The sequence below is a fragment of the Spinacia oleracea genome, chromosome 4, assembly GCF_020520425.1.
Source record: "Spinacia oleracea cultivar Varoflay chromosome 4, BTI_SOV_V1, whole genome shotgun sequence".
NCBI lineage: Eukaryota > Viridiplantae > Streptophyta > Magnoliopsida > Caryophyllales > Amaranthaceae > Spinacia > Spinacia oleracea.
This window is the reverse complement of record NC_079490.1, coordinates 118594397-118621919: the sequence shown is the minus strand read 5'-3', so window position 1 is coordinate 118621919 and position 27523 is coordinate 118594397. Positions and strand designations below refer to the sequence as shown.

At 38.2% G+C, this 27523-nt stretch overlaps 2 long non-coding RNA genes across 2 annotated transcripts; both read right to left on the bottom strand.

Annotated features, from left to right (window-relative positions):
• Positions 1-10982: 10982 nt before the first annotated feature.
• LOC110785283 (uncharacterized) lies at positions 10983-14415 on the bottom strand. Its single transcript, XR_002532570.2, has 4 exons — positions 14090-14415; positions 12361-12428; positions 12117-12170; positions 10983-11748 (listed from the first exon to the last, which is right to left on the bottom strand). It is a non-coding gene; the product is annotated as an uncharacterized lncRNA (long non-coding RNA).
• Positions 14416-22120: 7705 nt separating this feature from the next.
• On the bottom strand, positions 22121-27221 carry LOC110785282 (uncharacterized). Its single transcript, XR_002532569.2, has 6 exons — positions 26983-27221; positions 26542-26882; positions 26024-26133; positions 25318-25541; positions 24549-24648; positions 22121-22294 (listed from the first exon to the last, which is right to left on the bottom strand). It is a non-coding gene; the product is annotated as an uncharacterized lncRNA (long non-coding RNA).
• Positions 27222-27523: the final 302 nt, after the last annotated feature.

Below are 27523 nucleotides of genomic sequence, written 5' to 3'. Positions count from 1 at the left end.
CAAGCAAGTATGATGCTATCACACCTTCGGTTGCGGAGCTTTATGCAATTCGTGAGGGCCTCGCTATGGAAGTGGGTTATGATATTCAAAATCTAAAGCTGGAAACGGATGTTGAGATTTTGGTGAAACTCCTCAGGAACCTCGATGATACATACCATCATGAGCTCTCACCAGTACTTAATGATGTTGCATGTCTTATGAGCAAATTCAGGTCCATAGAATTTACTCACATTCCACGAGGATCGAACAAGGTGGCTCATTGCCTTGCACAATATGCTTTCTGTATGGCGATTGGCCACAAAATGTTTTTAAATCCTCCACCATTTGCTCGAATCTCTAATCCACAAAAGGAACTTCCAGAAATAAATAAGGAAACAACAATAGAGGGGCAGAATGCACAAGGGGTTATTGATATAGAGGCGGCCACAACGTCAGTTTCTTCCCCGCATACAGTCACAAAGCAGATCCTGTTTGGTACAATCCCAACAATTGTAACAACCAGTGTCAAAATTTTGAAGAAGACAGAAAGGGATATTAAGGGCAAGAATGTGGTGAATGAGCAGCAGCAGCTGAAGGAGTAAGGAGATAGATGTTTGGTCATCCTCAAGCTTGAATGTTCACAAATGGATTGCAGATAGGCTTAGGATGTTTTTGAAGGAAATAATGCCCTTGGTCCAAGTATGCATTCAATGATAAGTCTAATAAATGCGGTTCAGTATTAATTAATTATACAAGTTAATAATTCAGCGAGATCAAGTGAACTGTATGCCTAGCTAGAGGCCGCTTCAGTTCAAGTGGAATTAATAATATTATTCCACAACTTACTCTTGACTGAACCCGTAGGGTCACACAAATAGTACGTGAACGGATCAAATATTTAAGTGAATTAAATACTCCATTTATGGATATCCGGAATCGAGGGATCTCGGTTCCAGTGGGTTAAATCGTCAAAAGGCAAATTATGAATACTCTGGAAACGATGATATTGCGGGAAACAGTAATATGGGTCGTATCGGAAATATAAATATTATCCAAGTCGTAGATGTTGCCGGAAACGGGAACATGGTACGTATCGGAAAATATTATCGGAAATGGAAATATTGCCGGAATCTGAAATATTGCCGGAAACGGAAATATTGTCGGAATCGGAAATATTATTGGAATCGGAAATTAATTCCGGAATCAGAAATATTAAATATTTGTTCGAAACGGAAATTAATTCCGGAATCGGAAATATTAAATATTGTTCGAATCGGAAATGAATTCCGAAATCGGAAAATTAATCGGAAGCGCGTCGTACGAAATAAACATCGGACGAGCTTGCTAGAAGCAAGGCCCAACACGAAGTCAGGCCTGCGCCTAGAGAAGCCCGCGAACAGCAAGGCGAGCCAGCAGCCCGCCAAGGCAAGCAAGGCCCAGCCAAGCAGCACACAAGGCCAGGCCCAGCGAGCAAGGCAAGGCCAGCAGGCTGGCGCGCCCAAGCATGGGCTGCGAGCCATCGCTGATGGGCCGAGCTCCGCGCGCGCGCCTTGCGCCCTTCGTGGGCTGTGCGTGCGTGTGCGTTGAGTTCATGCATGCCTCGAATCCTTAAGCATTTAGGATTAGTTCGATTAAAGATTATTTTCCTAAAACTACTAGAATTAGTTGTTGAGTTAAACACTAATTTAATAGATTTAATTAGTATTTAATTCTAATAGAATTAGATAAGTTGAATCCTAGTAGGTTTCTAGTTCCGATAATCCTACCCTATAAATAAGTGATGGCATTCACAATTTATAATAAATCAATTCAAGTATTCATATAGTTTTAAGTTAAAAACTAAAGTTAATAATTTGCCACACAATTATAAACGAATAACATAATACCTTAAGCTAAATTCTAGTTAATTGAATCTAAGGCGGATCCGAACGTGATGTGGACTATCTACGGAGGGACTACACTTGGAGTCCTAAACTTGTTCTTGTTCGGTTCGGGAGCAGCTAGGGAAGGCACGCTTAAGTTGTTTCTTGGAAAACTTAAGTCTAGGTGGTCTGGGCCGTTCACCGTGACTATGGTCAACAAGTTTGGGTCAGTTGAGGTAGAGAACACCAGTGGTGAGTGCTTTTAAAGTGAATGGGCAACGTCTGAAGTTGTACCACGAAGGGGCTACTGTAGGAGTGGTTGAGGTTCAACACCTTAATCCTTCCGCCCTATGAACTGCATATTCGAGGTAATGAGGTCGAGCGGGACCTAGAAATAAACCAGCGCTTTGCGGGAGGCAACCCGTACTTTATTGCTTTGGTAGTATAATGTTACAATTTTTTCTTTCCTTTGTGTGTTTTGTTAGTGTTTTCCCCTACCTAAGTGTGTTTCGGTATTGGTTTTTGGTGTTAGAGAGGTGAGAAGAGGGAATTACGCTATTTGGGTGTTTAATAGTGTGCAGGCCTAAAGCTCCAAGTTCGAAAAAGTGAAATTCTAGTTGATACGTAGCATACTGCAATCCGCCCGATCCGGATCAAGCGAGGTGCGCCCGATCGGGCGCGTGTCGACATCAGTAAAGGGATTCTTTTTTGCCCGACCGGACGAAGGATGCCCGATCGGGCCGTCTGTCGAGTGGAATGCCCGGATCGGGCGAAGGTCCGCCCGATCGGGCGGGTATGGCGAGTAAAAAGCCCGATCGGGCGAAATTCCGCCTGATCGGGCGAGTGTTGATGATGTCATATGGAAGTCAAGAGGCGAAATTTTGGTCAAAGAAGGGGTTCTGAAAGGGGATCGCATAGATCGAGCGAGGTGCGCCCGATCGGGCGCGCACGGAAGGATTCCGAAGTTTATTTTTTCGCCCGATCGGGCGTCGGGCGATTTCAGCGGACTTAAGCACGGCTTCCCCTCTTTCATTCACTTTCATCTCCTTCTTCAACTTATTTTCTCTCTCTTTCTCCATTAAACCCCAAGCTTCACAAACTTCAATCCCTCATATCTCACTCAATCCTTCACCAAATTCAACACACCATACACCAAAATCTTCCTCTCATCATCCTCTACAACCTACTCCCAACTCTCCACCAAACCCCCAAATTCCACCAAAAACCTCAAAAACCTTCAAATTTTCAGATTTTCCACAATGTCTAGCCGACCAAAAAGGAATTGCACAATGCAAGAAAGGAACCAACATGAGGCTTCGACTAGCCGCGCTCGTGAGCCGACACCACCACCGCCGCCATCCCAATTCGAAGCCGATCGGGACTTTTCGGATGTTATTTTTGCTACAGAGTGGCAACGAGACCGATTCATCCACCTCAAAAAGAGGGAGGTAATTCCAGCCCGATTCATTTGTCAAAGGTCTTTGAATGATATGGGTATTGAGAATGATGTTAAACGTGTCTTTTATGGTGTCGGTGTGAAAGGAATGTATATCATGTTGCGTCTCACCTTTAGGCGTTTGACTTTGGAGTTTCTGAGTTCTTTGCAATTACGTAAAGATGGTTATAGGAATGTGTCGTCGGTTCACTTTCGCTTGATGAACCGTAATGTTAGCTTGAGTATTGCTGATTTTGGTGGAATTTTTGGTTTGTCCACTACCCCTAGTAGGAAGCCTGATAGTGCCCATAATAATTGTACCATGTGGGGAAAGCTGACTGGTAATGATGATCCCGGTAGTATGCAACACTTGCATGCTTCCAAGATACAACACCCTGTCCCTATTGTATTCTACAGGTTCTTGGGGTTCACTATATTTGGTAGGGATGAGACTCAGAACATTAGGAGTACGGAGCTGGAGATTTTGGGTGGCTATGTTTTAGAGGGGGAAGCGAGGTATACCATGAACTTAGCACATCATATGGCCTCCCAACTTTATTCTATAGCTACTAGCAGGCACACCACCCGTATCACCATTGGTGGGTTGATCACCCACATTGCCATGGCCACGATAAACTTTGTTGAGGCTAACCAGACTCCGGTTTTGGGTAGCAACTTACTAGATTTGGCCTATTTTGCTGGACTCCGCCGCTTGCAGGGTGAGCATGGGTTGTATAGGCCGGGTGCCATGCATTGGATGTTCGAGGGGAACATGCTTTTCTCCTTGCCTGACCCTCAGGGCCGCACCTGTTTTAGACCCGGCCAGGCTCACTATTTATATGTTGGATTTGAGCAAGAGCAGCCTGACCGACAGCCCGAGCCTGACCCACAGCCAGAGCCCCACCAGTTTCAGCCCGAGCCTCGCACCTACTTTAGTAGGGGGCGTCGAGGGGATGAGGGGAGGCCACAGGGTGGCCCGACACCAGAGGAGGAGCAGGGGTCCGTTCATGAGAGGTTAGGGAGGCTTGAGATTGGTTTTCATGAGTTCGCAAGTGATCACCAGAGGGCCATGTTCCCTATCTATGATCAGTATGCCAGGCAGGGCTATATTGCTCCGGATTCTCAGCACCCTTCCTGGTTTACCTATCCCGCGGAGGGATATGGAGCTCCCGGTTCTATGGGCACCTTCACACCCACCCACTACGGTGGGTATGGAGCGGGCACTAGCGGTTATGGTGGTCGAGGTGGTGATGATGGTGATGATGGTGATGATGGTCAAGGCCATCAGTGATGCTGAGGATGATCGAGATGGTTCGATGCCCCTTGAGCCAATGAGGACATTGTCTGATTTAGCTTGGGGGTGTGTGTTTCACTTACCTGTACATATTAGGTATGTTTTCTTTTTATTTTTGCTTTACTTATTTTGGTGTGTTTATCTTGGTGTGTTTATTGCTTTCTAGAGTAGTTTATTAATTGCTTTGAAAAAAATACAAAAATATGTTCCGATGAATGCAAAATCATGCTTCCCTGTGCCCCTTGGTTGAAAATTGTTTTGATTCTTGGTATTTGATGATGAGCAATGTAGATGTGTTAGCCATGATTTAATATTCGATTACTTTGATGCCTTAGCATGAGTCAACTCTGACTAACTATTTGTGGACTTGGTGCTTGGCTAGTTGACTTGGTTATGATGTGTGATAGCTTCCTGGTGTGTCTTTGATTTTGAGTGTTGGTTTGCACCTGTTAGTAGCGTTTTATGACTCATATACATGCACATTGTGGAGGACGAAGGCATTTTTCTGTTTAGGTAGCCTTCAGATGAATCTAGATACATTTGTTCCCTCCTTTTCTACCCATGTTGTTGCTTGTGCCCTTTATTCGATGACTAGCCACATTACAAGCCTGTCAAAACCCCATTGGCTACTAGTCCCAAGCCTAGCTTGGGGGAGCTAATAGTAGTGAGGTGAGGGAGTTGTAGTGTGTTACATTTTGAGCACAAAGTGAGTGTTGAAAAAGGAGTTCGTCTTATCATGTTTGTTGTTGAAAATGAGTTGAAAATGAAAGAGATGAAATAATAAAACAAATGTGAAGGTTTCTAAAAGAAAGAAAAAAAGAGAGATTGAAAAAGAAAAGAGAGAGAAAAATCTATTACTCTCAGAAAAAGTTCAAAGTATTGTTTCAATCAAGTTTTGCAAATTCATATCCTTATGAGTGATTGGTTATAATTGTGAAAAAGGCAAGAAAGTATGGTGTTGGTGTTTGTTGTTTCATCATGTGTTGAGTGAGAGGGTTATGGTCATTATTTTGGTTGATCATGGTTGTATTTCGGATTTATGCTCCCTAAACCCAAGGCTTTAAAGCTCACATTATGTCCAAATTTACCGCACCCTTACCTAAGCCTAACATTACAAGCTTTGAAGACCTTCCGACCTTTGTGCATAGAGTCGTACTTATGTGAAAGTAGTTGTTTATCAACGCAAGTTATGACATGACACATTTCGAGTCGACTACTAGGTTGAGTGTATGTTTTTCTAGATACACGAGTACGTGTTGTGAGTTTGGGAGGGCATTGTACACTTATATGTTGGGAGGAGAGCGAACGGGTACATCTTTTATCCGCCACATAAATGAGTGACGGGTGTGTGAGCACTAGTCTTGAATTCCATTGTGCATTTGTGGTTCGCTTTGCGTGACGATTGTTAAGGTGGATTAGCGGTTGGATGGATTTGATTGGTTGACATTGATGCATGCTCGTTGGATTTTGCCTTGAATTATATTTTTCATTTTGAAATATGTTGGGGGTGAAGTTGGTCTTGTATTCGTCGATGATTTCCTTGCTTAGGGACAAGTAAGGATCTAGCTTGGGGGAGTTTGATATGTGTGTTTTATATAGTGTTTTACCCCCGTCCCTTAGTACTTTTATGCGTCAAATGAGCTCTTAGGAGCCGTTTTTAGTACTAATTTGTGTTATTGAGTGTGCCTTGAGTTTCAGGTTTGATTATGAGAAATTGGTCTTTTTAGACCCGATTCATGGTGATTTAGGCCACTACACGAGCCCGAGGAAGTTCGGGACCTCTATCGTCGACTTTCGGGAGCCTTAGATGCTTATGGTTGAGCCCCGGGAGTTAGACTCGGTGATATGGGCGAAGGATGTTGAGGATTGCAAATCGCGCTGTGAGCTGAGGGCGAAACGCGACCATCGGGTGGAAAGAAGAAGGAATTGAAGTCATATGTACGCGCCCGATCGGGCGCACTTCGCCCGGTCCGGATCGGGCGCCCATACTCGGGCGTATCCTGGGCTTTCGCAAACCGCCCCATCGGGCGGAATTTGGACCGATCGGGCCGAGTATCGAGCACATCGCCCGATCGGGCGACGCCAACCTCTGCAGCTTTTCGCGTGCTTTCTTTTCCGTTTTTTAGGCTTTATTTTTGCAAACTATATAAACAAGCCTTAGTTATTTTTAGAGGCACCTTTATTCCTAGTATTGAAACCTTAGTTTATTATCCTTAAGCTTTAGTTTTCTCTCAAAATTTATGCAAACACTTAGTTTAATTCTCAATGAAAATCGAAGCTTTCATTTTCCATTGTTCTTGAATTAGGTATTGCTCTTATTTTTATTCAATTGTATTTGCTTTAATAATGCTTTCAATTATGATTATCACTTTGTTTATTGTCAATATGCTTGAGTAGTCTAATTTCTATGGTTTGGGATCCATGAATAATATGAAGGGATGATTGAATAATTGTGATTGTTGGCATTGTAATTGATTCCTATTGATTGGTTTATTTCACTATGCAATTAGATTTGCGCAGGTTTATTTGTAATAGTCATGAAATATCAAGTTAAGATTCGAGAGATGCAATTTGATGTTTAGGCTTATGTCAATAGGTGGAATTAGAGTTAATACGTGGCGAGAGCCCATTAATTCTAAATCTATGATTAGTATCGATTCGAGAGAGCATGCTAGTCTAATTAATTACTATGTTGATTATTGTGATTGTTTATCGTCCTGGATTGTTATTTGTTGGTGAACCTATGCCCTAGATTCCTTATTTTCTTGATTCTTAATTGTTTAATTATCGCCGTAGTCTTAGCAAACCATCAACCAAACTCTTGTTCCCAATAGTCTAGATTAATTGATTAATAGTAGAAAGAACGCATGTTTTCCTGTGGATTCGATCCTGACTTCCCTTGCTACCTAGCTAGTGGACTTAGGTTTATTTTTTATTAGGTGATACAACTTTAGCCTATCATTAACAGATCACGGGATTAAATGAATCGGAAATTCATTTAATAGCTTTTCGGGAATTAGTTTGGAAAACGTATTATACGATACGACCTTGCGTCGGAATCGTATATCGTATCGCAGATATTCGTAAGCTGGGCGAAACGAATAATCGTATCGTACGAGGGTGATTCATCGTATACGATACGATAAATAATAGCCGTAAGACGTTAGTCGCGATACGAGCCGCATCGAAGCTGCCGGCCCGTCAAGCCAAGCGCGCAAGGCCCAACGAGCCAGCAAGCTCCCAATGCAGCAAGCAAGCCAGCCCGCGGGGAATGGCAGCGCATCACCACACATCAACCCAGCAGTGACCACGCAAGGCCCACGGCCCATGATGCCCGGCTGCGCACGCTGTGGGCTTCAGCCTGCAGCGTGTTGGCTGGGCACGGGTGTGTGGTCGCGTGTAAGTGTGGCCGGTAAAGGCCCTTGGTCTTGGCCGCTTACACTAATATAATAATTAGGTTATTATATTTTTTGTACACACTCCAACACAATCAGTTTTCCATCTAACCTAAACATAATTCCTAAATTACGTTCTTTAGTTTTTCTCTCTGAAAAATTGTTCATCCCGAAAAGAAAAAAAATCTTGTGCGTTGTCTAAGCTACAATAATCAAGACGGATCTGAACGTGTCGGTGAACCAAATAGAGGAACGAAAAGTGGAGTTTTTTGTTCGTGTTCGTTGATACAATACTCGGGAAAACACGCTTCGAATGTAAGTTTGCTTAAACTGTGTTTTATACATGTTTCCTGGCTTTGGGGATGTTCCGCACATGTTATGTATGTTAAACTGTATTCCCCTACAATGGAATCATGAGCCTTATGTGTTCAAAGAATTTTTTAGCATGAATTATTGTTTTTGCTATTGTCGAATTTTCTTGTATTTTTCAGAATTTTTTCGAATGTTTCTGGATTATTGGATTTATCGCAGGATCAGTTCTGAATTCGAAAACTGTTGAAATTTCGATTTTCCTGACCCTAATCTGATTGAAAACGATTTTCTAAGATAATCTAATGAGAACGGAATTGCAAAAACAAGCCTCGAAGTATGTGTTTTTGGGCGTTTTTGTTAATTTTCGAGTTAAAATAAATAAATTCGGAAAGTTTTTCAATTAATTGGTCGACCTAAACTACTCGGAATTGATTAAAATTTTGACACAATGCTGGTATATTCTTTAATTATGGTAAAATTTCAGCCGTTTTTATCATGTATAAACCCTAATTTTGCTTTTCCCAAATTCGTAAATTTTAATTGATTTTTTAAATAATTTGGATCTAGTAATTTGGTAAATTGGGAAAGGGAATATAATTTCATGTTCAGTGGCGAATTTCAAAAATTATTGGATAAATTTTTTGAATAGTTTCGTTAATTTTAATCGACACTTAAACCAAATTCGTAAAAATCAGAAATTTAAATGTTTAGAACGATTTAAAGTTTTAGGTTCGATTATTTAAAAGTTCAAATTTTCAGTTGAAATTCTTCGTTCTTAAAATTTGAATAATGTTATCCTGGATTTAATAATTTTAACGAAATTGGATTGTTGTTAAATTAATTAAATCGTAATAAAATTATTTTTCGAAAATAAAAATCGTAAATTTTGTGAAAATTAACTTAATGCAAATGTTCCTGAAATTAATTTTTTTTAATTAGTTGGTCCATAGGCACGAACCAAAGGCACGAACTCGAGGTTGGGTGGACGTGTGGCTCGTCGAGCCATGCGGGCTGCCACGCATATGTCGAGCCGCAGCGAGGAAAGGGGCAAGCAAGGCAGGCACGCCGCGCCTTGTCTTGCGAGCTGCGAGCAAGCAAGGCTGCCATGCCTTGCGCAGCGTCGAGCACAACAGGCACCATGGGCCAGCGATAGCTGCGGTACGTGGGCGTGGGTTGCGGGGGCATGGGCAGCTGCTCGTGTGCCTTGTAGGCCACACGTCGTGCATTGCTGGGCTAGGCGCAAGCCTAGCCCGCATTGCACTCGAACAAATTTTGTTTTGTTTTGTTGGGCTTGAATTTTATGTTCGCATTAAAATTGGCTAACGGGATAATTAATAATTATTTTATTTAACTTGGACCAGGCCGTGAGTTTAATTTAATATTTAAATAATTAATTTTCCGGAATTATTATTCATTTGAGTGGGAGCCGCTAAATGAAATTAAAAATGAAATGATTATTTTCATTATTTTCGCAGGTCGCATTATTTTAATTAAATTCAATTTTAATTAGAATAAAGTCTAAGGATTAATAATTTGGAAATTGATTAATCTTTTAGGACGCGTTTATGTGAACGTGAATTTTAATTAATTCATTTAAATACTTGCATAATTATATGGGTCATTCGTTTTAGCATACGAATGGGTAATGCATAGAATGTATATTTTATGTAATGCAGGTACTCCAAGTGACTAGTATGTCCAATCTAGGATAGTTAAACACGGTCTGCGAATCGTTCTATCTTTGAATGTAAAGTTTTAAATATGGTCTGCGAACCATGGAAAATTTGATGTAATTTATTTTTTTCAAGTATTTCTAGTTTAGAACTTTAAGTAAGCATTGAATGAAGATTCAAGACGATGCCAAGCTAACAAGTTGGTGAAGAAGATTGGATGCTTCAAGACAAGAGTTTTGGGCCATACTAGTTCACCAATTTAATTCTACACTATATATATATATATATATATATATATATATATATATATATATATATATATTATGCTTGAATGAATGTATATTATGCATGAATAACAGTACTACAAAAACACCTTTTCGTGTCGCCTCTAAATTGCCTTTAGTGTCGCCTATGGTGCGACTCTGAAGCTAGGGAATCTAAAACTTTTTGGTGTTTTGGAGTCGCCCCTTTGAGGCGACACGAATGTTATTATACGTGTCGCCTATTATGGAAGAGGAGACACTACTGATATATTTTTCAAAAAAATTAATTTATTAATTAATCTTTCCGAGTCGCCTATTATAATAAGAGGCGACACGAAAGGTACTTTTTAATTATTTAAAAAGAATTAAATAACCTTTAATGTCGCCTCTAATCTCTATAGGCGACACGAAAAATATTTTTCGGAATTATTTTATATATTTTTTAGTTATACGAGTCGCCTCTAAAGTTTATAGGCGACACGAAAAAATATTTTCCGGACATTTTTATTAAAATTCTTAATAATCGTGTTGCCTAATATACTAAGAGGCGACACGAAAGATGTTTTGCAAAATTATTTTTATTAAACTAATTACCTTTAAAGTCGCCTCTTAAGATTATAGGCGACACGAAAAATATTTTCTGAATTATTTTTTAAAACCTTTTTACCGATTTTGAGTCGCCTATTATACCAAAAGGCGACACGAAAAGTTTTTTTTTTTTTTTTAAATGATTAATTAACTATTAGGAGTCGCAAGTGATTACAGGATGTGGCACCGAAAGTGTATTTTATTTTTACTTTTTGGTAAAATGGAGAAAATATATTACCAAAAGGAAGTATTTAATACACGTAATATATATCCAAACCAAAGAAATAAACTGAAAAATTACAACTTGCATCCCAAACTGACAAATTACACAACCAGCAAAAAGATACAGCTAGAACATAGAAGCTACGTATAATACAAGCAGCAAAAAAAGCAGAATAAAAGATACAACTACAAGCAGAACCAGCAGCACCATCGGGGAAACAAAACGCATCAACACTACACGAAACAGCTGCAAAACCCAGCAGCAGCAGGGCACGGAACATCAGTGCAGAAACAATAGTGCAGCAAAATTACACCAGAATCTGCAGCCATACCAGTGCACCACACCTGCAAGCCACAGCAAGCACCTGTAACAACAACAGAGAGCCCACTACAACAGCCTTACATAATCTCCTCATATATATTATCTAGATATGCCGTGTTTTCTTGATGGGGTTTGACTAGGACCAAATGAATGATTTAAAATAACACAAGTCCAAGTATCCCAGTTCAAGGTGACAAATAAGTGCAGGAGTACCACCAATCTGCATTTGCCTAGGCATTGACCAAGAATGTGTTCACTATATTAACTGAGAGAAGCTATAAACTTAACTTGTGTAAAGCTTCCATGACATATATATTTACCACTCGGCTTAAGATCTGCAAGCAGTGAAATCTTTTCACTAACCTTCTGAAAGTCATTGAGAGTCAAATCTAGACCAACAGACCTGCAAAATAAAACATTAACCCTGTTAGGAATTTAGCTCAAAGCAAGGGACGAAATGTGGGAGCAATGGCTCTAACGTAGCAATGGCAATCAGATGCAGTACAACATTTGTAGACCCACCTAGGGCCACGACCATAATCATTGTATTTAATAGAAGTATAAAGCCATTAACTTTTACTTTACAAAATTGTGTTCATATAGGTATCAATGAAGGACTATATCTATTCGATAAGTAAAATAAACTGATTAATATGATCGTTAACATGCGAAAATACTATAAGCCATGTTATCGCAAATATTCTGGCTTCAATTAGGACAACCTTGATGAAATTAACAAATACTCCGCAATCAAAGTGAAAAATAAGATACCTCTAAAGCTTTTGAAATATCAAAGGTACGTCCTTGAAAATGAGCAGGCTGCAACTGAGAACAAAAACCAACCATCAGTTTCTGATCCTAGAATCATTCTGACAAAGAGATATTGGGTCTGATAAAATTTAACCATCCATTAGGACCGCATAACCGCAAATCCAACATGAAAAATAAGCCTAATAGGTAAAGTTTAGGACAAGCTAGATCAACATCAAGAATATAGGGAAAACCTTGATATTACCGATGTATATATATCATGATACTTGGCCTATTGAGACGCCCCATAGCCATGATAGTAGTACATGGAACCTGCATAAGTATTGCAATCAGTAACAGACCAAGCAATATCATGTACCAGCTTACTGCATAGAAAATTTATTGAACATTTCAGATACCAACAGTAATGATTTCTGCATCAAAACTTCAATAAGAAAGAATCAGAAGAGCATAATTTCGGACAAGCAACAGCTAAAAAGTTGCATTAAAGGGCATCAGATAAGAGTGTATATATATATATATATATATATATATATATATATATATATATATATATATTATTCACACAACAACTGTGACGAATCTGATTCTGATTAAGAGTTCGGTGTAAAGAAGGCAATCAAAACCACTAAACAAGAAACAAGCAACCACACCAAGCATTTGTATACAGTACTGTCTTAAAATACTTTAGGTTTCAGGTGACAAAGGTTGTTTAGGGGTTTGTGTGGACCACAAATGAGATGAGCATTGAGATAACGCCAGGGAACCCTATACAAAGCTGTAAAATAAGTCCCTTAATAAATCTTCTCAGGAACAGTTAGAGGATGATGAAATTGATCTTAGGGAAGCCTGTTGGATTTATCTAATGGTCATTTTGACCCTATAATTTTACTAGACCCTAAGTTCATTTTGTCCTTACAAAGTTCAGAAGCCTCTTGAGATGGTCCAATCACCTCTTATAATTTGTATATAGATACAAATATAACGTCTATTACTGTTGCAGGTTAAGACGTTATGTTTTGTCCAAGATACGCATGGTAACATTAGTGGAAGTGTATAAAAGAATCCTAGAGGGTTGAACCAGATGATTTCAATAAAGACACTTTGTTGGGTTTGAATACAACCCAAAGTTTGTACTTCTTCATGTCAGCTCTGTTGGATTAAACATATTAGCATACCTATAATCCGATTTTGGAGTTACACTGACAACATCCTAATTCTTCAAATATTTATCATTATTGTGGAGATTTGTCATCAGTTAGCTTTCCATCCGTAAAATTTCAATGAGAATCTGCACTATTTCTTTACAACATTATCGATTTTTTTTATTAAATCCATGATTTTGCAACCCTTCTGAACCTCAAAAGTAACTAGAAGGCTAACCAGTGGCAACACCAAGAACTTGGGTTGCATCCCACTCATTGGATACTTCCTGTCATGGTCTGGTTTGCTAGTTTTGCAGGCACCAAAGCAAATATAATTCTTCTAGTCATGTGTTTTATTTAAAATGCATTTGTAAAGAAAACAACACCTATTATATCGCATATCCCCATTGTAATTTTTTTCCTATATGATAAAACAACGAGCTTGGTTGCACCTTGATCTTAATTATTAGTTTTTGGGACTAAATAATAAAGCAGTGTTTATTCATCTGTACTTATGATTAAAACTCGTACCTGAATCAAGTACATGGGAATGGAAGCACGAACAATATGCTCTTTCAATCCATAAACAAACCAAAACTCAAGCAAATTCACATTCAAGACATAAACAGACCCGAATTCAAGCAAATTCTACCAAGAATTTTCCTAACAGACTCGAAATCAAGGAAATTACATCCGATTATAAACAAATTAGACAAAGAATTTACCCTAACAAAAAAAACCCCAAATGATAAAACCCTAGTGGAAGAATTGTAGAGATTACCCAAAATCCTTCAATGAAAACAACATAAATATAAGCAGAATAATTACCTGTGGCTGTGCTCAAGTAGTCGTATGAATCCCACCTTCAACTTGAAATTTGGGCAGAGCTTCAATTTTTTTTAGCTTGGCTTCAATAGCAAAAAATGGCTAAAACTTTAAGAATTGAAGATGGGCCCTTGCCTCAACCTAGTATTTTACGACCGCAGGACTTCAATCGCCGCAGATGGATCAATCTTTCATCGATGGAGGGATAGGTCAATGTGCGAGGGAAATTTGATTAGTGAGAGATCTGGGAACTGGGAACTGCGCAAGTAGCCAACACTCCAAAATAATTTTTTACACCGTCATTTTTTAATTTAGTGGAAAAAAATACACTTGGGCCTATGATTGGAAACAACTTATTGTGTAGGCATTGTTATTTCTTTCACGTATATTGCAATTAAAAATATACTTCGTATATTGCAATTAAAAATATACTTCGTATGCCAGTATTTTAGTATAGTGTCGCCTCTTATTTCGCAAGATAATTAACAGGCGACACTAAACTTATTTCGTATGATTTTTTAGAAAAAATTTGAAATAAAATTAAAGAGGGATTAGTGTCGCTTGTTTTAATGTGCGACACCAACACTTTTAGAGTCCCATTCTATACCGCATACGACACTAAAATTATTTTATTTGATTTAGAAAAAATAAAATAGGTGTCGCCTGTTATTAATTGTCGACACCCAAACTTATAGAGTCTCGTTTTTGAACATAGGCGACACTGAAAGTATTTAATTTGATTTTTTTAAAAAATATTGAAATGAAAATTAAGAAGAAATTGGTGTCGCCTTTTACTAATGTGCGACACCAAAACTTTTAGAGTCTCATTTTATAACACAGGCGACACGCTAGTCTCTTTGTAATATCTGCTAGCAACTTTACGTGTCGCCTGTTTTATAAAATGGGACTCTAAATGTTTTGGTGTCGCACATTAATTTGAGGCGACTCTAAAAGGGCGACTTATAAAGGTATTTTTGTAGTAGTGTAGGTTGTTTGTATTACTCGATTAGATTTAGTTCACTAAATAATCGAACTAACATAGAAACAACTAGGTCCAAAGAAATATTGAGTTCAAAAGTTGCCTTCCAAATCAAGCACTTACAAAACGTAGTAGGTTTGCGCCAAAGCGAGGTGCTACATTAGTTGACTTAGATGGTAAGGCGTCCCAAAGGAGCACGTTGATTGTGGTTTCAACTCAAACGACAATGGCATTATGTTGTGGGAATGGGATAAATTATGGTATTAATTTATTAACCAAGATTGTTTTGGAGATTACTAGCAATAGGTTTTGCTTACCTAGAATCTTAAAATACTTAAGACATGCCAAAGTTGCTTAAGGATTTAGGACTTTTATGGTTTTGGAATCGTTTCATTCATTTTGGACCATGTTTTTTCTTTTACATGAATGAAATGTTTAATCGCTTTAATGATTATATGCTAGCAATTATTTTTAAGTTATTAAGTTATGAATGGTTATTTATTGCGAATTCTTTTCAAATGTAGTAATCAAATGGCCGCAATCATAACAACAATCAAATCATCGGAAATTCTGGATGTCGAATTAAACTTGACAAACTTTCTTGAATGGGAAAGGAAACTTATCGAAGTTTTAAAAGTTAATGACATGCACTATGTCATTGAAAAACCTTTTCCTAGCTATGATGAGCAGGGTATGACTCCAGAAAGGTACAGAAGTTGGTCACTTCACAAGTACCTTGTCACGGAGTTTATCCTAAAGTCTATTCCCGAAATTTGGAGAGGAAGGTTCATTACTTTTGAGCCTCATACTCTCCTAAGTCGTCTTGGGGATAGATGTCGTGTGGGGTTTCAACCCAAGTGCCAAACTGGTGGCAAAAGGGTTGATGAATTGGCTAATTCAATGAGCAATCTCAAACTCATTACCCCACACGGTTTGTGCCTAGAGAACGAGCTTCTAGAGGCACAAAAGCGCATTTACTCAATTAAGATGGACAAAAACACACCAATTCGGTCTCATGTGGATATGATGTCTGGATTATTTTTCACAATTGAGAGACTTGGTGGTTCTGTCAAAGAGTCGATAGTTATTGCACTAGTGCTGAATTCTCTTCATAGGGATTATGAGGGGTTTAAGATGCACTATCTCTTCAATCAGAAAGAGAGCACATTCTGTGAACTTGTGGAATTGCTCGAGAAATTCGAGAGAATCCTCAAGTTCAAGCAAGACCCTTTGAATGTGAGGTGCACCAAATTCAAGAAAGTGTACAAGGGGAAGAAAAGCAAGGTTGGATCTTCATCCACTCCCGGGGGGCAACAGGCGCCTTCCAAGAGCAAGATGAGAAAAAATGCTTCTCCTTCAACATCGCAATGCTTCAATTGTAATGAAATTGGTCATTACAAGCGAGATTAGCCTAAACCAAAGGAAGAGAAGAAGGACGGAAACGTTGCTTCTCCTTCAGGTATGTATGTTATACATTGTAATCTTGCTAATTCTACTTCTTGGGTATTAGATACTGGTTGTGGCTCACACCTATGTTCCAATTCGCAGGGACTAAGGAGAAGTAGAAGGCTTGATAAAGGCGAGATGGATCTACGCGTGGAAAACGGAGCACGGATTGCTACCTTAGCCGTAGGATCTTATTTTATTTCTTTGCCTAGTGGTTTTGTTTTGGAACTAGAAAACTGTTACTATGTTCCTAGTATCACCAAAAACATCATTTCTGTTTGAAGTTTGGATTCTAAAGGTTTTAGTTTTCAATTTAAAGACAATAGTTGTTCTTTTTCTTTGAATGGAATGTTTTATTCGTTCAGCACAACAAGAAAATGGTATATATGTGCTAGATACGTGTAAACACGTTTATAACATAAATACTAAAAAGGCTAAAACTGGTGATTTCGATCTCACATTTATGTGGCATTGTCGATTAGGCCATATAAACACAAAGCGCATTGAATTATTCAACGGAAGGGAATTATAGAATCATTCGACTTAAAGAAGATTGATCAATGCGAATCTTGTTTACTTGGCAAAAATGACAACGCAACCTTTCTCGAAGGTGGGAGAAAGATCAAGAGAACTACTAGGGCTAATACGTACGGACGTATGTGGGCCTATGAGTACGAAAGCTAGAGGTGAGTTCAGCTATTTCGTAACGTTTACGAACGATTTCAGTAGATATGGCTATATTTACTTAATGAAACACAAGTCTGAATCGTTTGAGAAATTCCGAGAATTTCAAAATGAAGTAGAGAATCAACATGGCAAGAAAATCAAAGCTCTAAGATCAGACCGAGGAGTTGAAAATCTAAGCCACGAGTTTGATGACAATCTAAAAGCATGCGGTGTTCTTTCTGAATTGAATGCTCCGGGGACACCTCGATGGAATGGAGTGTCGGAATGGAGAAACAGGACCTTACTCGATATGGTCAGGTCAATGATGGGTCAAGCCGAACTTCCTTTACAATTTTTGGGACATACGTTGCAAACAGAAGCACTCACACTGAATCGTGCTCCTTCAAAAGCTGTTGAAAAGACTCCATACGAATTATGGACTGGGAAACTTCCAAAGTTGTCTTTTCTAAAGATTTGGGGTTGCGAAGCATATGTCAAGCGATTAATTTCGGACAAGCTCGAACCAAAATCTGACAAATGTTTCTTCGTTGGGTATCCAAAACAAACAAAGGGGTATTACTTCTACAACAAGTCAGACAACAAGGTATTCGTTGCTCGTGATGGTGTCTTTTTGGAAAGAAATCATATTTAAATTGACAAGTGGGAGAATAATAGACCTCGAAGAGATTCGAGACGAACAACGAACCAAGAAATCTTTAGAAGCAGTTCAGGTCGAAGAACCTCCAAGGTCTTTAGAAGAGCCAGTGGGAGTAGCTAGTTCCTCAAAACGTTGTTTCCCTTCGTAAGTCAAATAGAACTAAGGTTCAGCCGGACAGATGGACAGGCGTCCTCTTGACTGAAAACTTAGACGTTCTCATATTAGATAGTGATGAACCTATGACTTAAAAGCAAGCTATGACGATCCCAAGCTCCACTAAATGGTTAGAGGCCATGAAATCCGAGATAGACTCCATGTCTGAAAATCAAGTCTGAGATTTGGTAGATTTGTCGGGTGGGTTCACACCTATCGGATGCAAATGGGTCTTCAAATTGAAGGAAGACAAAGATGGAATTGTATACATATACAAGGCTAGATTGGTAGCAAAAGGTTACAGGCAAGTTCACGACGTTGACTATGATGAAACCTTTTCTCCAGTCATGATGCTTAAGTCTATTCGGATAATCCTTGCGATTGCCGCGTTTCATGACTATGAAATATGGCAAATGGATGTCAAAACTGCCTTATTGAAAGGTGTTCTTGAAGAGACTGTGTTTATGACGCAGCCGGAGGGTTTGTCGATCAAAAGAATCAAGGAAAGTATGCAAGCTTAAGAAATTCATTTATGGATTAAAGCAGGCATCAATGAGTTTGAATAATTGATTTGATGAAGCAGTCAATAAGTTTGGCTTCATCAAGAATTAGGACGAATCTTGTGTATACACGAAGGTCAGTGGGAATAAAATTGCATTCCTAGTCTTGTACGTAGACGACATACTACTTATTGGAAACAAAATTCCTATGTTGGAGTCTGTAAAGACTTGGCTTGGAAAGTGTTTCTCAATGAAGGACTTAAGAGAGGCACAATACATATTGGGCATCAAGATCTATAGGGATAGATCTAAGAGGATGATTGGACTAAGCCAGAGCACTTACATTGACAAAGTGCTATCTAGGTTCAATATGATGGAAACCAAGAGAGGCCATCTACCCATGTCACATGGCACATATCTAAGCAAGACTCAGTGTCCCAAGACATCTGATGAGCGTAGAAAGATGAGTGGAATTCCATACGCTTCGGCTATTGGATCCTTCATGTATGTTATGATTTGTACAAGGCCGGATGTTTTGTTCGCAATCAGTGCAACGAGTAGGTACCAGTCAGAACCAGGTGAGGCACATTGGATTGTTGCCAAGAATATCCTAAAGTACCTGAAAAGGACTAAGGATCAGTTTCTAGTTTATGGTGGTACAAATGAGTTAATTGTGAAGAGCTATACGGACGCAAGCTTTCAAATCGACAGATGATTTCAGATCACAGTCTGGGTTTGTGTTATTCCTTAATGGAGGAGCAGTAAGCTGGAAAATTGCTAAGCAAAGCACTGTTGCGGATTCTACAACTGAAGCCGAGTACATTGCTGCCTCAGAAGCAACAAAGGAAGCTGTTTGGATTCGGAAGTTCATCGAAGAACTTGGGGTTTTCCCCTCCATTAAAGGAAAATAGCGGAGCCATTGCCCAGGCAAAGGAGCCTAGGAGCCACCAGAAGTCCAAGCACGTACTGCGGCGATTTCATATACTTCGAGAAATCGTTGAAAGGAAAGAAATCGAGATTTGCAAGGTTGGAACTGACGACAACGTTGCAGATCCATTGACTAAACCGTTGCCACAAGCGAAGCACAATGCACATGTAGCAACCATGGGAATCAAGCATATTGGAGGATGGCTTTGATTTTCTAAGTTTTGCTTTAGAACATCTGTTAGATCTGTGTTTAAAACAATTGGTTTAACCATTTCATATTTATGAAATTTATTTCATATTCATTTAATTTTGGTTTAGTATTAAATGATAAGTCCATGTGATTCAAGACATTCAAATGCGATGTCAAGATGGATTCATTGACAAAGAAACACCCATAAGTGAACTTGAATATTGAAGTCACAAAGGATCCCTAATCCAGGTCATTAAAAGGTGGACGAGCAATGACTAATGAAGATTAGATTGCAAGTAGATTTTTGGTTCTGTTTCTTTAACTAGATTAACTGGATGTCAGAATCTTTTGCATAGATACTTATTGGATCATGTATCGGATTGACCATGAGAACACTTTAAAAGATTAAAGTCATTTCATAAGTAGTTCTCATTAATGGTAATTGGAACCATTCCTTAGAACATGAGTGATTATGTCTGCTCGTTTGAGAATTAGTTCGCTTTGATACTAGATAAACGTGGCACCGTAAAAGGAGGCTATAAAAGCAGTTATTGGGCGTACTATGAATTAAAGTGAGTGTTCATAGATTTCAAGAATGGATTGTCCTCCTATTATTGATAGGATATGGTGTTGTTGTGTAACAAAGCCTCTCGGAGAGTTAGATCCTGTGAAAATGCATGGCCGTGCTCAGAATGGTTAAGGCTTAACCTTCTGTAAAAGTTTAACAGTTGAGCTCTGTAATCCGAGAAACACTTCTGGACCTGATAAGGATGGCTTGGATCTTACCTTATGTTCAGCAAGTAACACTAAGCGGCGAAGGAATGTGAATGCACACTTGTCTGAATATGCCCTTCACCAAAGGTGCATTAAGTCTAATACCAAGGTTCAGATTAATTGCGAACAATTAATTCAGTAAGATCAAGTGATCGGAACAGCTAGCTAGAGCAATGCTTCCGATCAGTGAGTTCTAATCTATATTAGGCTCACAACTTAGTGTTGACTGAACCTATAAGGTCACACCAATGGCATGTAACAGATCACCGGATTAAATGAATCGGAAATTCATTTAATAGCTTTTCGGGAATTAGTTTGGAAAACGTATTATAAGATACGACCTCGCGTCGGAATCGTATATCGTATGAATATTCGTAAGCTGGGCAAAACGAATAATCGTAACGTACGACGGTGATTCGTCCTATACGATACGATAAATAATAGCCGTAAGGCGTTAGTCGCGAATACGAGCCGCATTGGAGCTGCTGGCCCGCCAAGTTAAGCGCGCAAGGCCCAACGAGCCAACAAGCTCACAATGCAGCAAGCAAGCCAGCCAGCGGGGCGTGGCAGCGCATCACCGCACAGCAACACAGCAGCGAGCACGCAAGGCCCACGGCCCATGCTGCTAGGCTGCGCGCGCTGTGGGCGAAGCCTGCAGCGTGTTGGCTGGGCGCGGGTGTGTGGTCGTGTGTAAGTGTGGCCGGTCAAGGCCCTTGGTCTTGGACTGTTACACTAAAATAATAATTAGGCACACACTCCAATACAATCAGTTTTCCATCTAACCCTAAACCTAATGCCTAAATTACGTTCTTCAGTTTTTCTCTCTGAAAAACTGTTCATCCCGAAAAGCAAAAATCTTGTGCGTTGTCTAAGATACAATAATCAAGACGGATTTGGGCGTGTCGGTGAACCAAATAGAGGAACGACAAGTGGAGTTCTTTATTCGTGTTCGTTGATACAATACACGGGAAAACACGCTTCGAATGTAAGTTTGCTTAAACTGTGCTTTATACATGTTTCCTGGCTTTGGGGATGTTCCGCACATGTTATGTATATTTAACTGTATTCTCCTACAATATGTCGTATGCAAGAAGTACAATTAATTAACTCAGTTCTTTTGTCTATGTATTTCTATTGGGTTAGTATTTTTATACTAACTAAAGGCATTCTTTGTCTATGTCAATTGGTGGTTTTAAAGTTCCTTTATTGACTTGGGATTTTATTTGCAAACCCAAGTTGGTTGGGGGGCTCGGAGTTCACAATATTTTTTTATTAGAATGTTTCTTGTATGGAAAAGTATGTTTGTAATGGGCTCTAAAGCTGAATGTCTGTGGGTGAAATGGGTGGATCATGTAAATCTTAAGGGTAGATTGATGGAGCTATTCTCCACCTAAATGTGACAATTGGCAACGTCGTTTGATTTGTAATGTAAAAGGTCAGTTCTTGGCTGGGTATAGAAATAACTCTTAGGTTGGAAGCCCTATAAGAACTTATATATAACGTCAAGAAATAGTGTGAATGGTTGCAATATATGTGGCCATGGATCTTAGACTCATAACCACTTACGTTTTTACTGTTATTTTAGAAGTGGTGTTTTTCGCAAAAATTTTCCTGGTTGGATGTTACTTTTACTAATATTAGTTGTTGGAACGTGCGCTAGCGCGGACGTTCCCCTAAGATATAAAAAACCATCTCCCGGAACACTATAAAAATCATAAGCCTAATTACTCTATAGAAATAGTTGAAATCAAGAAAAGAAACACGGCTAATTACTTGATGTAGGTTACATATATAGAAATCATGGCTAAGCATAAAAAATACATGGCTAAGTTTAGAGAAATTAAACACGACAATCCTAATAGCATAAAGAACAGTCGTGATAGTTCCTGGCCTAACTTTGTGGCAACGTACAACTCTGCAAGAAAAGATACATGATTACTTAGTTGATCAATGATGAAGCAAGAAACATGTCCGTCCTGCAGTTATTGATTATACACGGACTATTGTCGTACTCAATCACCTGATATAAGGCCTTATGCACAACCCCCATATATAATATGACCGTGATATTTAAAGAACCAAATGGACAAATCCATTGATCTAAAGTATAACAAAACACCATCAATTATACGTAGCAGGCTATTGCAAACAACCACCATACATAATACGACCGTGCTATTAAAGAACGAAATGGACAAATTCATTGATCTAAAGTGCCAGAAAAGGGTACACATTTGAACATTTCCCTTAGGAAACAAGATTTCAAAACTTGTCAAGGAATAACAAACTAAACCCTTCCTAAAACACCAAAGCAATCCCTCCTTTTCATCTACAACAATTTAATAAGTATTTCAGATAGCCCCTGAACTCCAAAACCAATATGGATTTACATCATTTAACATCAAACAACCAACTACTAAGGTCTCCACGAACAAAAGAAACAAGAAATTTTCAACAAGAAAAAGAAGCCTAGCTAATTGTTCACCAGTCTGTACTGTCATCTATCACATTGAAATTGAAGAGACTTAGCTTTCATGATATCCCTCAACCCTCTCGCAATGTCAGTGATGAATTCTTGCGGCGGCATTTTACAATATATAACAATTCTTACCACTGGAACTTAAACATGCAAAGACCTTACAAACTTACAATGACAAGGCCTAACAAATCATGAAAATAGAAAAACACCAAAGCATAGAGAAACAACTCAACATATATAGTACCTATAACAAGAGCAATGCTATAACGGAAAGTTGTCTTTACAGCTGGTTTAATATCCACAAAAGTTGTCTGAGTATAAACAATCATGTGTAACTGAAGTAGTGCAGCTAAATGTTAATAAAATGTGTTAGACGTACTGTGAATTATACATATTTAAGCCCATTTTATTGTTTTCTAAAAATCCTAGAAATAATTGAATGTCAAATGTTGCACATGATTTGAAGACCAACATTTTAAGTGGTATTTTCCAAAGGATGAACAAAAACATCCAGATTTTAAAATTAGGAATGAGTGAGTATTTAAACCACTAAGTGCATTTTGACTTAGCGAGAGATACGAAAAAAATTAGGCATGTCCCAAATTGAGCTTGGAATCGGACCTCCAAGAAGATTTAAACTCAAATCAAGATATGAAAGAGAGGTTATTCCGCCTAAACATTAGAAAGGCTACCTAAAAGCAAACAATAAGAGAGGTCAAGATGTACCAAGCTAGAACTAAATACCCCCAGAGTAAACAATCACCGGATTTCAGCACATAAGAAAGTATTTCTAGAAACAGAGGTAAGAAATTATTGCTAAAAGCAAACGGTTCAATTTTTTAAAATGTAAATGATGGTTTAAGGTTCTAGTTTTTGATATTTATAGAAACAAATCAGTTTAGACAATTCAAGTCAACATGCTTATGCATTAAACATCGATGTGTAAACATTACTAATAAGTCAAGATGGTTATCCATGAATCATAATTGCGTAAAAATGGCCCTGGTTTTAAGAGAATCATCATTCATCAAGTTACTACTTAGTAGTTTGTTTGTAAAAGAGTTAGAGACCAAGTCAAGTCTTGACAACACAGGAATATTCGTGTAATTTACCCTATTTCCTTCCATTACTAACTTTATATACCAAATTCTGGTCTTTCCGTCATAATTCCCTCCAACCCAAAATGAAAGGCCAAATTAACCCGGCAAACTAATTTTAACACATCATATATTCATTTTATCTCATTTTCTAAACTCTAAAGTTATTCAGCTAAAATTCAAGCTAGAGCATTGTTGTTAGAGAATGAAGTTGACATATACAAGGGGAGTCTCATTACTAACATCAACTCCTAGACTAGACCTAATATTCATTTTATAGCTAACATTTATAGAGTTCAATTTCAAATAATGTAGTACATTAGCTTAAACTAATAAATCATATGCGTCGATTCTTCCTGTGTATTTAGTGTTTCTACCTCAAACATTTCTACACATTAGCTCACAAAAACTGAGGGGAAATTTACATCATTTGATCACTAACTTAAACACTGATCACTAATCAACTTTAGCTAAGAACAAGTGAAACCGAAAAAAATAACCCAGATGTATCATGTCCATAAACGAATAATTAAATGAAAAATTCAAGCCAATAAACAATTAAAACAATGAATAGAAAAATCAGGGGATGATACCTTGATGAAACCAATTTCCTTAACATTCCTACGGAAGAACTGCATGCAACATATCAAACCATACTTGTGAATGATTCCTTGAGGGATTCCTCGAACTCGCCTGCCATAATTTGAAGAGAAAAACACAATTAAAACATCAGATTAAACCCCAAAAAAGGAAAGCAAATTCAACTGAAATACTACGCTTAGGGAAACATGTAAAATCTAGTAATACATTTCCAAAGAAAAAAACATCAATATTAACATAAGAATGATGTAAACCTTGAATTTGGAAAGAACATTAGAAAGAGCACACGAGGGTTTCACACCTATCATGATTAAAAGGTTATTAACACCTGGTAAGCATAATTATACATTCCTGCAATAATGATCCAAGGACATCCCTTCAATATCTTCACTCCCTCATTTTTGTATGCTAACTCCACCTCTCGATTTCTATGCTATATCTCTCTACATGTTTTAATATCTCTAAGCTGGTGATCCTGGATACTCTGAGTCTCTGACATCTTATATGTGCCTCAGATTTACTTTGACAACAGAGGTTCAGCTCTCTTTCACAAAATTCTGCACATGTAACTCCTATTTGCTGATTTATTAGGATAAAAATCAACTAATGAGGTCAATCACTATTAGTTCACAAGTTTATTTCAGGTGACGAACTGACAACAGATTTGACAAAAGAATATAATCTGATCTAGAGTCTAAAGAGAATATAAGAAGTTAAGAACTACAACAATGTAAGCTAACATGAAAATAGAAGAGGCCCCACCTCAGAGAGAAAGCCATTGTAATATATGCTGGAAATATTTGCGTTATGGAGAGGTACTTGTGGCTTCTATAACTGCAATACTAAGGGGCTGCACCTCATCCTCCATACCAGCAAAATCAAGGGCATGTGTTTGCATCACATTAAATGATCCATTTGATGGAGCCAATTTTGGTGACGGGTTGAAAGTATAACTTCCCTCAGGTGATGAAAAAATACTTGTGAATCTGCAAAATATGACAATTTCCATGTGTTACTTTATCGAAACATCAATAAAAATGAATAAGGAAATAAATTCCCTAAAATATCCAGAAGCACCATAGAGAAGAAGAAAGTCAAATTTTGAAACTGAAGCTCTAAAATGTTCAAAGATAGTCAAACAACAGGAAAAGAACCACACATGCCCCATTTAAGTAAAAGTCTAAAGCTTTAAAATGGGATTAAAAGGAGTTCTGAATTACAATCATATAAACTCAACTCCAATTACAATCATATAAACTCAAATATATCCACCTTCACAATAACCCGTGAAAAACAAAATTCAACATAACCCTTATGGGGATGATCGAAGACATTGAAGAAGAGTAATTTGATTCTCTAAATCAAAATGGAAAATCGAGTATGATCCCAGATTCTGATGAATGAACTTAAATTACAATTCCTAATCTAAAATATGCGCCAAAAAACTAAGTCATGTTTCAAAGATTACCTGATGTTTTTCTTGTTAGTCTTGTGAGCTTCAATTCCAACTCGATATTGTTCCTCTTCAGCCTCCTTAAAATGTCATTTTGAAGTCCTAATCTGCACTGAGAGATCCTCCTACATTAAAATACCAGATTCAATAGGTAAAGAGGTGCAAAATCATAAAACAGATTTAATGTCAGAAAGTAAAAGTTTAATTACACAGTCCAAAACCAAAACCCTTTAGCAGATGATTCATCCAAGTACAAAGTGACAGGAAAATCACATTCAAATGAGCTACTCCGTCGCAATTTAGGCAAAAGTATAGTTTTGCAAATAATATAAGCTAATTTAAAGATAATTTTCTAACTCTTCAACTAAATTCGCAATCATAATAACAGACAAAACCCATCTAATCTCATAATCTGAACCCATCTAATATCATAATCCGAACCCACTAAAAATGAAAACAAAATTAGATCAAACAAACAAAGTAAACAACCATCACAAACCAAAAACCAAAATCATCAAAAACATAAATTACACCTGAAACTGAGAACTCCAAGCTCCACCTGAGCAACCCACTCTTTAGGCTCATCCTCCTCCATAAACACCACTGATTCCGACCTCCCACTAATCGACACCGGCGTTGCCTTGCCGCTCATAATCCCCATCCTAATTCCCTTACCATAACCCTCCATCCCGATTCCTTCCCTCAAATCTTCGCCATACCTACCACCGTGGAATCCGCTCTTTGAATCTCCTTGAAGAAACAGACCCACCATTTGATTCCTCACAACTCTTCCAATTCTCACTCCTCCCTCCGGCACATGGCTTGCAGTTCTTGTATGCCCCAGATGCCTTCATTGCCATCCCCTTTAAGTTATCTGCCATTTTTTCCAATTTCATCAACGAAAAAACTAAACTAGTCAATCAATTCTCTAATATACATATTCCTAAATACAGAAATATTATTCTATCGCTTACTTGGGATGTCAGGGCTTTGATGGGTTGCTTTTTGCTGGGTGTTGCAACAATATCACCATCTTCATCCGGTTGATGTTGGTGAGGACCAAGAGATCCGCCATTGAATTGATTCGTGCAAGCTATACAAGTCGAACATCTGGGTAATTAATTTTTTTCAAAACGAAACTCACAAAATTAGGGAAGATAAGCAACGCGCGGATGGTACAGGCGCGTGCACCTAGATCTAGGTGCACCTGCACCAAAACGCAGAAAAATAAGAACAAAACGCAAAATCATAAAAAAGCAATAAAAAACATAAAAGAACACAAAAACATAAAAGAAAGAACATCAAGAATTAAACCAAAAGAACAATAAGTAAAACAGGAAAGAACAATAGCATTGAAAACGCAGAAAAATAAGAACAAAACGCAAAAACATAAAAAAGCAACAAAAAACATAAAAGAACACAAAAACATAAAAGAAAGAACATCAAGAATTAAACCAAAAGAACAATAAGTAAAACAGGAAAGAACAATAGCATTGAAAACCAACAAATAAATAA